General features: G+C 42.0%; 1 pseudogene; it reads left to right on the top strand.

Annotated features, from left to right (window-relative positions):
* Positions 1–12967, top strand: part of LOC117064686 — a 98983-nt pseudogene that overhangs the window by 38588 nt on the left and 47428 nt on the right.

Here is a 12967-nt window from a genome sequence, read left to right as displayed (position 1 = left end):
GCTGAGGTTAAGGCAGTATTCAGAATGGAAGCACTCTGTGTCCAAGGGTGCTGCTCACATGGGAATGATGGTGGGTGGAGCACAGAAGAGAGATGGAGTGAGAGGCAGGAACGCTTCCCAGCTGTGGGTGAGAGACACAGACAGGTACCAAAGCGGGAGCCCCCAGCACTGGAGCGCCACCGTCAGGCTGCGGTGATGGGCAGATGCCCAGGGCAGTCTCTGAAGTGCCCAGAACACACAGCGAGGAACACTGCTGTGATAAAGGATGGAGGGAAATTGTTAGCCGTGTCTGTTCCCTAACAATAGAGGGAAATTGTTAGCCAAAAGTGTGTGGTTTTGTGTGTGGTGTGTGGTCACATGTATATGTGTGTGAATGGTGTGTGTTTGTTACATGGACTCTGTCTGTCCTTCACAGGAAAAGGCCAGCACGGCTGCCAGCTTTAGGGCCACATATTTCTGTTCCTGCTCTGGGGCTGGCTTCCAGAGGTTTCTGCTGGGTCATTATTTATTTTTTAGAGATGGAATCTCACTCTGTCACCCAGCATGGATTGCAGTGGTGGGATAAGGGCTCACTGCAGCCTCTACTTCCTGGGCTCAAACAATCTTCCCACCTCAGCCTCCTGAGTAGCTCAACGTCCAGACATGTGCCATCACACCTAGCCAATTTATTTTTTATTTTATATTTCTTAAGAGGTGGGGTCTCACTGTGTTGTCCAGGCTTGTTTGGAACTTCTAGTCTCAAGTGAGCCCGTGGCCTCAGCCTCCTATAGCACAGGGATTACAGGAGTTAACCACCCCTCCAGGGTGCAGGGGGTCCTTTTGAGCAGGCTTTGTGAAGCAGCCAGTTTCTGGAGGTTACAGGTGACTTCCCCTTCTCTGTGGGGGCGGGGCCGCCTCACCACACTTCCCCAGGACTTCAGGGAACAGGCTCTTGAGACTTGGAAATGAAAAAGGGATCAGCCGAGCCTGGAGGAACAGTGATGCTGGTATCCAAGCCTTTCCCCTGGCCTGCACTTCCGGAGAAGATTTGAAGACACACTCAGTGGAAACTGATCGAGCCCCCAGCCCTCCCTGACCCAGAGTAGGCCACCAAAGTTCCCTCACTCCATGTGGCACACGGGCTCACAGGATTTTCTCTGCCTGCGATCATCCACGTCGACACCTGCTGCCCGGGTGCATCGTGATGAGTCCCCTCAGTCTCTCCGCAGCGTCTCGCTGTAGATGATGATTTACAGTCACTCTTGCGTGGAGCCACATGACGCCTGGTCTGAAGCAGAGAAGATCCGCTCAGCATGAGGTTGAATCCCAAGCCAGCATCTCCGTGGGCTCCAGGACAATCCTATGAAAACGACACCGTTGGTTCATTGTTCACCTCGGGGAGAAGAATTCCATCTGAAAATGAGCGTGACTTCACTGGCACCCACGTCCGTGGCACAGCCCTGTGCTGCGCTCCACAGACCTGCAGTCCATCGCCTCCCCTCGGAGTGGGCCTGCGGCTGCAGACAGCGTTATCCAAAGAAGACACACTGAGTAGATGAATGGAACAAACTGGAAACTCCATCACAGACCTCCTATTAAGAGGGGAAAACTTCAACATTTCTATAAAAATCATGGACTATCTTTGTGACGTTTTAGGCAATGTTTTCTTTGATATACACCAAAAACACTATTTCAGAAAAAAAGATAAATTTGACTTTAAACATTTAAAATTATTTTTTCAATTGTACCATTAAGAGAATGAAAATATAAGCCACAGACCAAAATTAAATATTTGCAAGTCATATACTTGCATCCGGAATATTTGAAGGATCGTAAAAACTCAACAACAAGAAAGCAGCTCGGTTTTTAAGTGGGCAAAAGAGTTGAGCATACTCTTCACCAAGGCAACAATATTGATGAGAAATAAAGCACACAAAATAGTGTGTAACATCATCTGACATCAGGGAATCGCAAGCTAAAACCACAGTAAGATACCGCTGCGCCCCTATTAGAATGGCTACAAGAAAAATGAGTAATGATACCACCAGGCACGGTGGTTCACACCTGAAATCCCAGAGCTTTGGGTGGCCCATGAGGCAGGAGGATGCCTTCAGGCCTGGAGATAGAGACAAGTCTGGGCAACATAGCAAGACCCTGTCTCTTAAAAAAAAATAATTAAAAAGAAGATGATCAATACCAAGTGTTGGTGAAGACATCAGAGAATTGGAAGTCTCATCCATTCCTCATGGGGATGAAAGATGATGCCACTCTGGCAAAGCACTCTGGCAAAGCTGATATTATGTGACCCAGCACTCCCACTCCCAGGTTCTTACCCAGGAGCACGGAAAACAGCATGTGTGCACACGTAGCAGGTGTGTTTCTTTGCTAGAGCTTCCACAAGCAGGAACCACACATGGGGTGTTGGAACAAGAAATGTATTTTCTCACATATCTGGAGGCTGGAAGTCCCAGAGCGCGGTGTCTGCAGGGTTGGTGTCTCCCAAGTCCTCTCTCCGTGCCTTGTAATCGGCCACCTATTCTCTGTGTCCTCCCACAGTCTTTTTTCTGTGTCTCTGTCATAATCTCCCCTTCATAAAAGGACACCAGTCACTCTGGATTAGGGCTCACCCTAATAGCCTCATCTAACATCAGTTACCTCTTTCAAGACCCTGTCTCCACATATAGTCACATTCTAGGTCACTGGGTGTCAGGATGTCAACCTGTGAATTTGGAGGAAGATACAGTTCAGCCCATAATACAAGGATTGGGAGGAAGGGTGATGTCCCACGACTGAGATCCTGTTCCATGTCCAGGCGTCCTTAATGCACCATTACTCAGAACTGACTAGTAATGAACTTGAATTTTGTTTGAGAATAAGTTGAATGTCAACAAGGTCTTTGTTCGTCCTATGAATTGTGCTTCACTTCCCACAGGAAGCAGATGATGCCCCGAGTCCATCTTCACTTGGGTAAGTTTGTAAGTTTAATGGGAATGTTTTGTCTGTCTGAAAGTTAAGGTGATGTGCATTTTCAGTCTTACAGACTCTGTATGATGACTGTCCCAAAAGGTTGGTGCAGTTCACCCTTCCTTCAACTCTGTCACTCTATCAGCATGAGATACTACCTTTAGTTTTATTCAAATAAAATGTAATATTTCCATGTGCATTTCTTTACTACCTGTAAGATAACACTTATTTGTGTTTTGACTGTTTTACAGTTTTTCTTGTGTGAATTTATTATTTGGATCATCAAACATAACAACTCTTTGCAGATTAGGAACCCTATGGGATCTTCCACAGTGTAGAGGTTGTGAACTTTTCTGAAGCCAAATTTGGTAACATTTCCTTTTGTCTTGCTTTAAAAAGACTTCATTACTCTATATAAGGTTATACAATATCCTCCAATACTCTTTACTTACATATATATATATATATATTTTCTTTTTTCCTTTGAGATGGAGTCTTGCTCTGTTGCCCAGGCTGGAGTGCAGTGGTGCCATCTTGGCTCACTGCAAGCTCCACCTCTCGGGTTCATGCCATTCTCCTGCCTCAGCCTCTCCAGTAGCTGGGACTACAGGCGCCTGCCATGACACCTGGGTAATTTTTTTTTTAATATATTTTTAGTAGAGACGGGGTTTCACCGTGTTAGCCAGGATGGTCTTGATCTCCTGACCTCGTGATCTGCCTGCTTCGGCCTCCCAAAGTGCTGGGATTACAGACGTGAGCCACTGCACCTGGCCTGTTTATAATTTTTATTTTTTATTTTATTTCAGTGAAGTTTTGGGGAACAAGGTGTTTGGTTGCATGGAAAAGATTTTAGTGTTGATTTCTGAGATTTTGGTGCACCCACCACCCGAGCATTTTATACTGTACCCAATGTGCAGTCTTTTATCCGTCACCCTCCTCCCACCATTCCCCCTGAGTCCCAAAAGTCCATTACATCATTCATATGCCTTTGCATCCGCATAGCTTAGCTCCCACTTATAAGTGAGATAGTATGATGTTTGGCTTTTCTTTCTTGTGTTACTTCACTTAGAATAATGATCTGCAACTCTAGCCAGGTTGTGTGAGTACTGATATTTCATTCCTTTTTGTGACTAATATTCCATGGTATGTACATATATACAGATCACAAATATATCACATTTTCTTTATCCACTGATTTGTTTTAGGCTGGTTTCATGTTTTTGCAGTGGGAAATTATGCTGCTATAAACATGTGAGTGCTAGTATCTTTTTCATAAGATAACTTCTTTCCTTCTGGGTATATAGCCAGTAATGGGATTGCTGGATCAAATGATAGTTCTACCTTTAGTTCTTTACAGAATTTCCATACTGTTTTTCTATAGTAGTTGTACTAGTTTACATTCCCACCAGCAGTGTAAAAGTGTTCCCTTTTCACCACATCCACGCCAACATCTGTTATTTCCTTATTTTTTAAGTTATGGCCATTCTTCCAGGAGTAAGGTGGTATTGCATTGTGGATTTTATTTGCATTTCCCTGTTAATTAGTGAGGTTCAGCATTTTTTCATATGCTTGTTGGCCATTTGTATATCTTCTTTTGAGAATTGTCTCTTCATGAACTTTGCCTACTTTTTGATGGGATTGGTTGTTTTGTTTTGTTTTCTTTTGAGATAGAGTCTCACTCTGTCACCCAGGCTGGAGTGCAGTGGCATGATCTTGGCTCACTGAAGCCTCTGACTCCCAAGTTCAAGCCTGCCTCAGGCTCCCAAGTAGCTGGGATTGCAGGCACCCACCAGCACGCCCAGCTAATTTTTGTATTGTTAGTAGAGACAAGGTTTCACCATGTTGGCCAGGCTGGTCTTGAATTGTTGACTTCAAGTGATTCACATGCCCCAGCCTCCGAAAGGACTGGGATTACAGGCATGAGCCACCACACCCAACTGGATGATTTGGTTTTTTTCTTGAGGTTTTCTTTGAGTTTATTTTAGATTCTAGATATTAGTCCTTTGTCAGATGTATAAATTGTGAATATTTTCTTCCTTTCCGTGGGTTCTGTTTACTCTGCTTATTACTTCTTTTGCTGTGCAGAAGGTAGTTAGTTTAAAATAAAGATAATTAAGATAAATTGCATCTATTTATCTTTGTTCTTGTTGCATTTGTTTTTGGATTCTTAGTCATGAGCTCTTTCCCTAAGTCAATGCCTAGAAAAGTTTTTCTGATGGTATCTTGTAGATTTTTGTATGCTTTCAGGTCTCAGATTTAAGTCTTTGATTCATCCTCAGGTGATGTTTGTAAAAGGTGTGAGTTGGGGATCCAGCTTCATTCTTCCACATGTGGCTTGTGACTTATCCCAGCACAATGTATTGAATAGGGTGTCCTTTCCCCACTTGATGTTTTTTGTTTGTTGAAGATCAATTGGCAGTAAGTATTTGGCTTTATTTATGTGTTCTCTATTCTGTTCCATTGATCTACATGCCTATTTCTGTATTAGTACCCTGCTGTTTTGGTAACTCTAGTTTTGTAGTATAGTTTGAATTCAGGTAATGTGATGCCTCTAGATTTGTTCTTTTTGATTAATCTTCCTTGGCTATCTGGGGTCTTTATTGGTTCTATATGAATTTTAGGATTGTTTTTTCTAATTCTGTGAACAATGATTGTATTTTGATGGGAATTGCATTGAATTTGTAGATCACTTTGGCAGTATGGTCATTTTCACAATAGTAATTCTACCCATCCATGAGCCTGGGATGTGTTTCCATTTATTTGCGTTTTCTATGATCACTTTTCAGCTGGCTTTTATAGTTTCCTTGTAGAGATCTTTCACCTTTTAGGTTAGGTATATTCCTAAGTTGTTTTGTTTTGTTTTGGATTTTTTCCAGCTGTTGCAAAAGGGGTTAACTTCTTCATTTGATTCTCAGCTTAGTCATTGTTGGCACATAGCAATGTTACTGATTTGTGTTCATTGATTTTGTATCCTGAAACTTTACTGAATTAATTTATCAGATTTAGGAGTTTTTTGGATGGGTCTTTAGAGTTTTCTGGGTATACAACCATATCATCAGTGAACAGGACAGTTTTACTTCCTGTTTACCAATTTGGATGCTTTTTCTTTCTCTTGTCTGATTGCTCTGGCTAGGCCTTCCAGTACTATATCGAAAGGAAGTGGTGAAAGTGGGCATCCTTGTCTTATTCCAGTTCTGAGGGGCAATGTTTTCAACTTTTCCCCTTTCCGTATAATGTTGGCTGTGGATTTGTCATAGAGGGTTTTTATTACCTTGAGGTATGTCCCTTCTGTGCTCATTTTGATGAGTTTCCTGTTTACAAATGGATGGCAGATTTTGTCAAATGCTTTTTCTACATCTGTTGAGATGATCTCTGATTTTTTGCTTTTAATTCTGTTTATGTGAGGTATCACATTTATTGACTTGCGTATGTTAAACCATTCCTGCATACCTGGTATGAATCCCACTTGACACTGGTGTATTATCTTTTCATAGGCTGTTTGATTCTGTTAGCTAATATTTTGCTGAGGATTTTTGCGTCTATATTCATGAGGGATATTCACAGCTCTTTTTGCTGTGTCCTTTCCTGGTTTGGGTATTAAGGTGATACTGGCTTCCTAGAATGATTTGTGGAGGATTCCCTCTTATCTTCTGTAATAATTACCCTAAGATTGGTACCAGTCCTTCTTTGGATGCTGGATAGAATTCAGCTGTGAATACATCCTGGATATTTTAGTTGGCAATTTTTTTTTTATTACTGTTTCAATCTCACTCCTTGTTATTAATCTGTTAAGGGTTTCTATTTCTTCCTGATTTGATCTGGCTGTGTTGTATATTTCCAGGAAGTTATCCATCTCCTCTAGATTTTCTAGTTTCTGTGCATAACGGTGTTCATATTGGCCTTAAATGATCTTTTGTATTCCTGTGGTGTCAGTTGTACTATCTCTTATTTCATTTCTGATTGAGCTTTGGATCTTTTCTCCTCTTTTCTTGGTTGATCTTGCTCATGGTCTATGAATTTTGTTTGTCTTTTCAGAAAACCAGCTTTTTTATTTATCTTTTGTAGTTTTTTTGTTTGTTTGAATTTCATTTAGTTCTGCTCTGATGTTTGTTACTACTTTTCTTCTTCTGGGTTTGGGTTTGGTTTGTTCTTGTTTATCTGGTTACTTCAGGTGTGACCTTCGATTGTCTGTTTGTTCTCTTTCAGTGTTTTTGATGACTGTGAACATTCCTTTTAGCATCACTTTTACTGTGTCCTAGAGGTTTTGATAAGTTGTGTCACGGTTATCATTCAGTTTGAAGAATTTTAAAATTTCCCCGTTGATTTCATTGTCAACCCAAAGATCAATCAGAAACAATTATTTAATTTCTATGTATTTGTGTAATTTCATGGGTTCTTTTTGGAGTTAATTGCCAATTTTATTCCACTGTGGTCTGAAAAGATACTTGATGTAATTTTGATTTTCTTAAATTCATTGAGACTTTTTTGTGGCCTATCATATGATGTATCTTGGAGAATGTTCCATTTACGGATGAAAAGAATGTACATTCTGCAGTTGTTGGTAGAATGTTCTGTAAATATCTGTCAAATCCTTTTGTTCTAGGGTATAGTTTAAGTTCATTGTTTCTTTGTTGACTTTCTGTCTTGATGACCTGTTTAGTGCTATCAGTGGAGTATTAAGTCCAACACTACAATCGTGTTTTCATCTGTCTCATTTCTTACGTCCAGTAATAATTGTTTTATAAATTTGGGACATCCCTTGTTAGGTGCATATATGTTTAGGATTGTGATATTTTCCTTTTGGAGTGATTCTTTTGTCGTTGTATAATGTTGCTCTTCGTCTTTCTTAGCTGTGTGGCTTTAAAGTCTGTTGAGTCTGGTATCAGAATAGTTCCTCCTGCCTGCCGTTGGTTTCCATGTGTATAGCATCTCTTTTCCACCCCTTTACCTTAAGTTTATTTCAGTCCTTATACGTTAGGTGCATCCCTTGAAGACAGCAGATACTTGGTTGATGGATTTTTCTCTATTCTTCCACTCTGTATTTTTTAGATGGTGCTTTTAGGCCATTTACATTCAATAGTAGCATTTGGATGTGAGGTACTGTTTTATTGATCATGCTACTAGTTGCCTGAATACCTTGGTTTTTTTCTTTGTGTTACTATTTTCTCAGTTCTGTGAGATTTTACCTTTAGGAAGTTCTATTTTGGTGTATTTTGAGGTTTTGTTTTAAGATTTGGAACTCCTTTTAGCGCTTTCTTGTAGGACTTACTTCGTAGTGGCTAGTTCTCTCAGCATGTGTTTTTCTGAAACAGACAGCATCTCTACTTCATTTAGGAAACACAGTTTTGCTGAATACAAAATTATTGGCTGTTAATTATTTTGTTTGAATAGGTTGGAGATAGGACCCCAATCCCTTCTAGTGTGTAGTGTTTCTGTTGAGAAATCTGCTAATATGAGAGGTTTTCCTATAGAGGTTGCCTGATGTTTTGCATCACAGCTCTTAAGATTCTTTCATTTGTCTTGACTTTAGATAACCAGATGACTATGTGCCTCGGTGATCATCTTTTTGCAATGAATTTCCCAGGCATTCTTAGAGCTTCTTGTCTTTGGATGTCTAGAACTCTAACAATGCTAGGGAAGGTTTCCTTGATTTTTCCCTCAAATAAGTTTTCCAAACTTGTAGATTTGTGTGCTTTGTCAGGAACACTATTTTTAAGTTTGGCTGTTTAACACAACCCGTACGTTGTTGGAGGCTTTGTTCTTTTTAAAAATTGTTTCTTTCCTATTCGTCTGACTAGGTTATTTTAAAACCCTTGTTTTCGAGTTCTGAAATTCTTTCTTCTACTTGTTAGATCCTGCTGTTGTACGTTTCCAGTGCATTTTGTATTTCTCTTTGTGTGACTTTCATTCCAGAAGTTGTGACTGTGTTTTTTTTAGGATCTCTATTTCCGTGGAGCATTTTTCATTTTATCCTGTATTGATTTTTAAAATTCTTTGTGTTGGTTATCACCTTTCTTTGGTATCTCCTTGAGTAGCTTAATAATCAACCTTCTGAATTCTTTCCAGCAATTCTGATTTTCTTCTTGGTTTGGATCTATTGCTGGGGAGCTTGGGGAGCTAGTGCAGTCTTTTGAGGGTGGACTAGAACCCTGTTTCAACATATTACCAGGATCACTTGTCTGATTCCTTCTCATGTGTGTAGATTATTTCACTGGGAAAATCTGGAACTCAAGGGCTACTGGTAAGATTCTTTAGTCCCATGTGGGTTCCTGATTTGTGCACTCCCCTTTCCCCTAGAGATGGAGCTTCCTGCAACCCAGACAGCAGTGATTGCTATTGTTCTTCTGGGTCTCTCCACCCAGCAGGGCTACCAGGCTGGTGCTGGGAATGCACAGAGTCCTGTGATGTGATCCGTCCTCAGGTCTCCCAGCTGTGGATACCAGCACCTACCCCGGTGGAGGTGACAGGGGACTGAAGTGGACTCTGGGGGGGTCCTCGACTGTCCATAGGTTTACTGTGCTGACTTTCTCAGAGGTTGGTTATTCTAGCAGTGAAGTTGTCATGTGGAGACACTCGGGACCTCTGGTTATCCAGGATGCTGCCGGAGGTGGAATAAGCTCTTGTTTTCTTCTTCCTAGTAGCAGGGCTATTCTGTCATGAGTTGCTGTTACGTTCTGAACTGGTTGGTCTCCAGCCGGGAGGTGGCACTTTCGAGAGAGCAGCAGAGTTGTCACCTGTCCTGTGGAATTTGCTGTGGCCTATGGTGTCTTCCAAAGTTTCTGTGACTTTTTTTGTTTTTTCTGGTATGCTGCCATTGTGGTTCCTGGGATGAAAGTCCGCAGCATGAGTCTCCACATGCTGCTCTGTTTGTCCACGTGGGTGCTGCACATCAGCCCTGACTCCCATCTGCCATCACCCTTCAGAACCTGTCTTAGGCACTGGTGTAGGGCAGGTCTGACACGGTGGATGGAGGCACTGCTTTGCATTGTCCCAGTGGCAAAGAGTCATGGTCCTTTACACAACAAGCTCCTTACGTTTGCCACTGCGCATAACTCGGGAGAACTCTAACAACCTCCCAGGAGCTGCTGATCTCCACGTTTCTGAGACCCATGCGCCCCACAGCAGTGGTGCTGACAGGACGCGCTGCAGCCTCCAGTGCCGCCCTGAGCACCCGCCTCACAAAGCTGAGATGAGTTTCTCTCCTCCTTCCTGTCCCACCAGAGCCAAGGTCAAGAGCTCTCTGCTGATTTGCAAGAGCCCATGTCACTTCTGCACTTCAGTAAACCCGGACGAGGACTCGTCGGCAAAGGTAAGTTGAGTGTTCTGCAGCAGGAGGATAACGACATGCCAAATACACAGCTCAGCACCACATGGAAACCAATGCAAAATCCATCACATACCTCATATTAAGAGTGGGAAACTTTAACATTCCTGCAAAAATCATAGAATATCTTCAGAGTCTTGTGTTAGGCAGACTTTTCTTTGATAGATACCAAAAGCACTATTTCACAAAAAAATGATACATTTGACTTTAAGCATTTAAAATTATTTCTTCAATTGTCACCAGTAAAGGAATGAAAACATAAGCCACAGACTGAAATAAAATATGTGCAAGTCATACACTTTTGTACAGAATATTTAAAGAACCATGAAAACTCAGGAATACACAACAGCTCAGTTTTTAAACAGTGAAAGATTTGAACACACTCTTCACCAAGGCAAACATATCCATGAGAAATAAAGCACACAAAATGGTTATCAACATCATTTGCCACTAGGGAACCACCAGCTAAAACCACACTGAGATACCACTGCACCCCATTAGAATAGCTGCAAGAAAACAGATTAATGATACTCCAGGCACAAGGCTTCACACCTAAAATCCCAGAGCTTTGGTGCCCACGAGTCAGGAGGATCCCTTGAGGCCAGGAGTTTGAGACCAGTCTGGGCAACATAGCAAGACCCTGCCTCTAGAAAATATAGTTTTAAAAAGATGATCAATACCAAGTGTTGGTGAAGAGGTGGGAGAACTGGAAGTCTCATCCATTGCTCATGGGGATGAAAGATGATGCCACATCGGCAAGCACTCTGGCAAAGCCTCAGATGCTGAGCATGTATTATCATATGACCCAGCACTCCCACTCCCAGGTTCTTACCCAGGAGCGTGGAAAACAACATGTATGTGCATGTAGCAGGTGTTTTTCCTTGCTAGATATTCCACAGGGAGGAACCACACGTGGGGTGTTGGAACAAGAAACGTATTTTCTCACATATCTGGAGGCTGGAAGTCCCAGAGCACAGTGTCTGCAGGGTTGGTTTCTCCCAAGGCCTCTCTCCTTGCCTTGTAGACGGCCACCTGTTCTCTGCGTCCTCCCACAGTCTTTTCTCTGTTTGTGTCTCTGTCATAATCTTCCCTTCATAAAAGGACACCAGTCTCTCTGGATTAGGGCTCATCCTAATAGCCTCATCTAACGTCAGTTACCTCTTTTAAGACCCTATTTCCACATACAGTCACATTCTAGGTCACTGGGAGTCAGGATGTCAACTTATGAATTTGGAGGAGGATAGCATTCAGCCTCCCCTCACCCCCCAGCCATAATACAAGGATTGGGAGGAAGGGTGCTGTCCCACCAGTGAGATCCTATTCCATGATCCAGGCATCCTTGAAGTACCATTACTCAGAACTGACTAGTAATGAAGTTGAATTTAAGAGTAAGCTCAACGTCAACAACGTATTTGTTCATCCTATGCATTTTGCTTCACTTCCCTACAGGAAGCAGATGGTGTCCCGGGTCTGTCTTCACTTGGGTGAGTTTGTAAGTTTAATTGGATTATTTTATACAGTTATACACTTGCCTTATCTCAAATTACTTAGGAAAATATGTCATCTGTTTAATGTCTTCGAATAAACTGATGACACAGTAGAAAATCGAAATGTTTCACTTAACATTTATAGCCATTCATGTAGCTTATTGCACTTATCTTACTTGAAAAAATTATAGAATCCTTCATAGCTAACATTTGAACTCATGACCAAAATAAGGCCAAGCATAGTTATTTTCTAAGTCTATCTTTAAACAAACATGTAATGGCTGAGTCTGTATATTTTTAAAATTTTTCTAATAGTGTTTTGTTGAGAGACAGGTCTTGTCATTTCACCCCTAAGCATGTCCACTGATGATAGCTCTGACCCAACACTGCACAAATCCAGCCCAACTGCAAACAACTTTGTCACCCTCCAAACTACAAAAGCTGAAAGACAACCATTATAAAGGTCATGACCCAGTTTTAAGCACACATTTTAACCACTAGCCTGTTTCCATGAGGAAAGAAACTGTGTACAGCCATGACAAGGACAAATTCTTCCTAGAGAACCTCAAGTCAGAATACACTTCTCACAGAACATAGAGTAACAGCAAATCTAGTCATACATGATGGTGAGTAATTTATTAATCTTTGTTTTCTGTTCCATTTTCCTCTGCTATAATGAACACAGATTAACTTTGTATTTTAAAAGCTACTTTAGACAACATTTCCTAGGTTTCAGGGTTTCGATCTTGCACTCCTACCTTCTAACCTGAGGAAGTTTTCATCTGCAGCCCTATACTACAATTTAGAATGAAATGATATTGAAAAAGTCATTGATTGAAACCATCCCAGGTGTGCACGCCCACCCCACAACACAAAACACATTCACACACACATTCCTACACACACTCACACTCACAAACATACACACTCCCACACATGCACTCACACACACACACAGTGGCACAGCATCCTTCCTGCCCTCACATCACGTCCTGATCCTGATCCTGACCCTACCAGCTGTACTCTGCCATTACTGCAGGGATTCTCAGCTGGCCCCACAGGGGAAGCGCCCACCTCAGCCTGCACAGAACAGCCCCGTCCTCTACTCTGGGCACCCAGCAGGTACAGCTGTCCTGGCCCAGGACCTCTGGGGTCTCTGCCACCATTCCAGTAGGTCATGCTGCTGAGGGGGGCCAGATGGCCAAACTAGGGA

This window comes from Trachypithecus francoisi, unplaced genomic scaffold (assembly GCF_009764315.1).
Source record: "Trachypithecus francoisi isolate TF-2019V2 unplaced genomic scaffold, Tfra_2.0 Lachesis_group2, whole genome shotgun sequence".
Lineage (NCBI taxonomy): Eukaryota > Metazoa > Chordata > Mammalia > Primates > Cercopithecidae > Trachypithecus > Trachypithecus francoisi.
The sequence above is the reverse complement of the archived record's forward strand: the minus strand, read 5'-3'. Positions and strand labels throughout refer to the sequence as shown.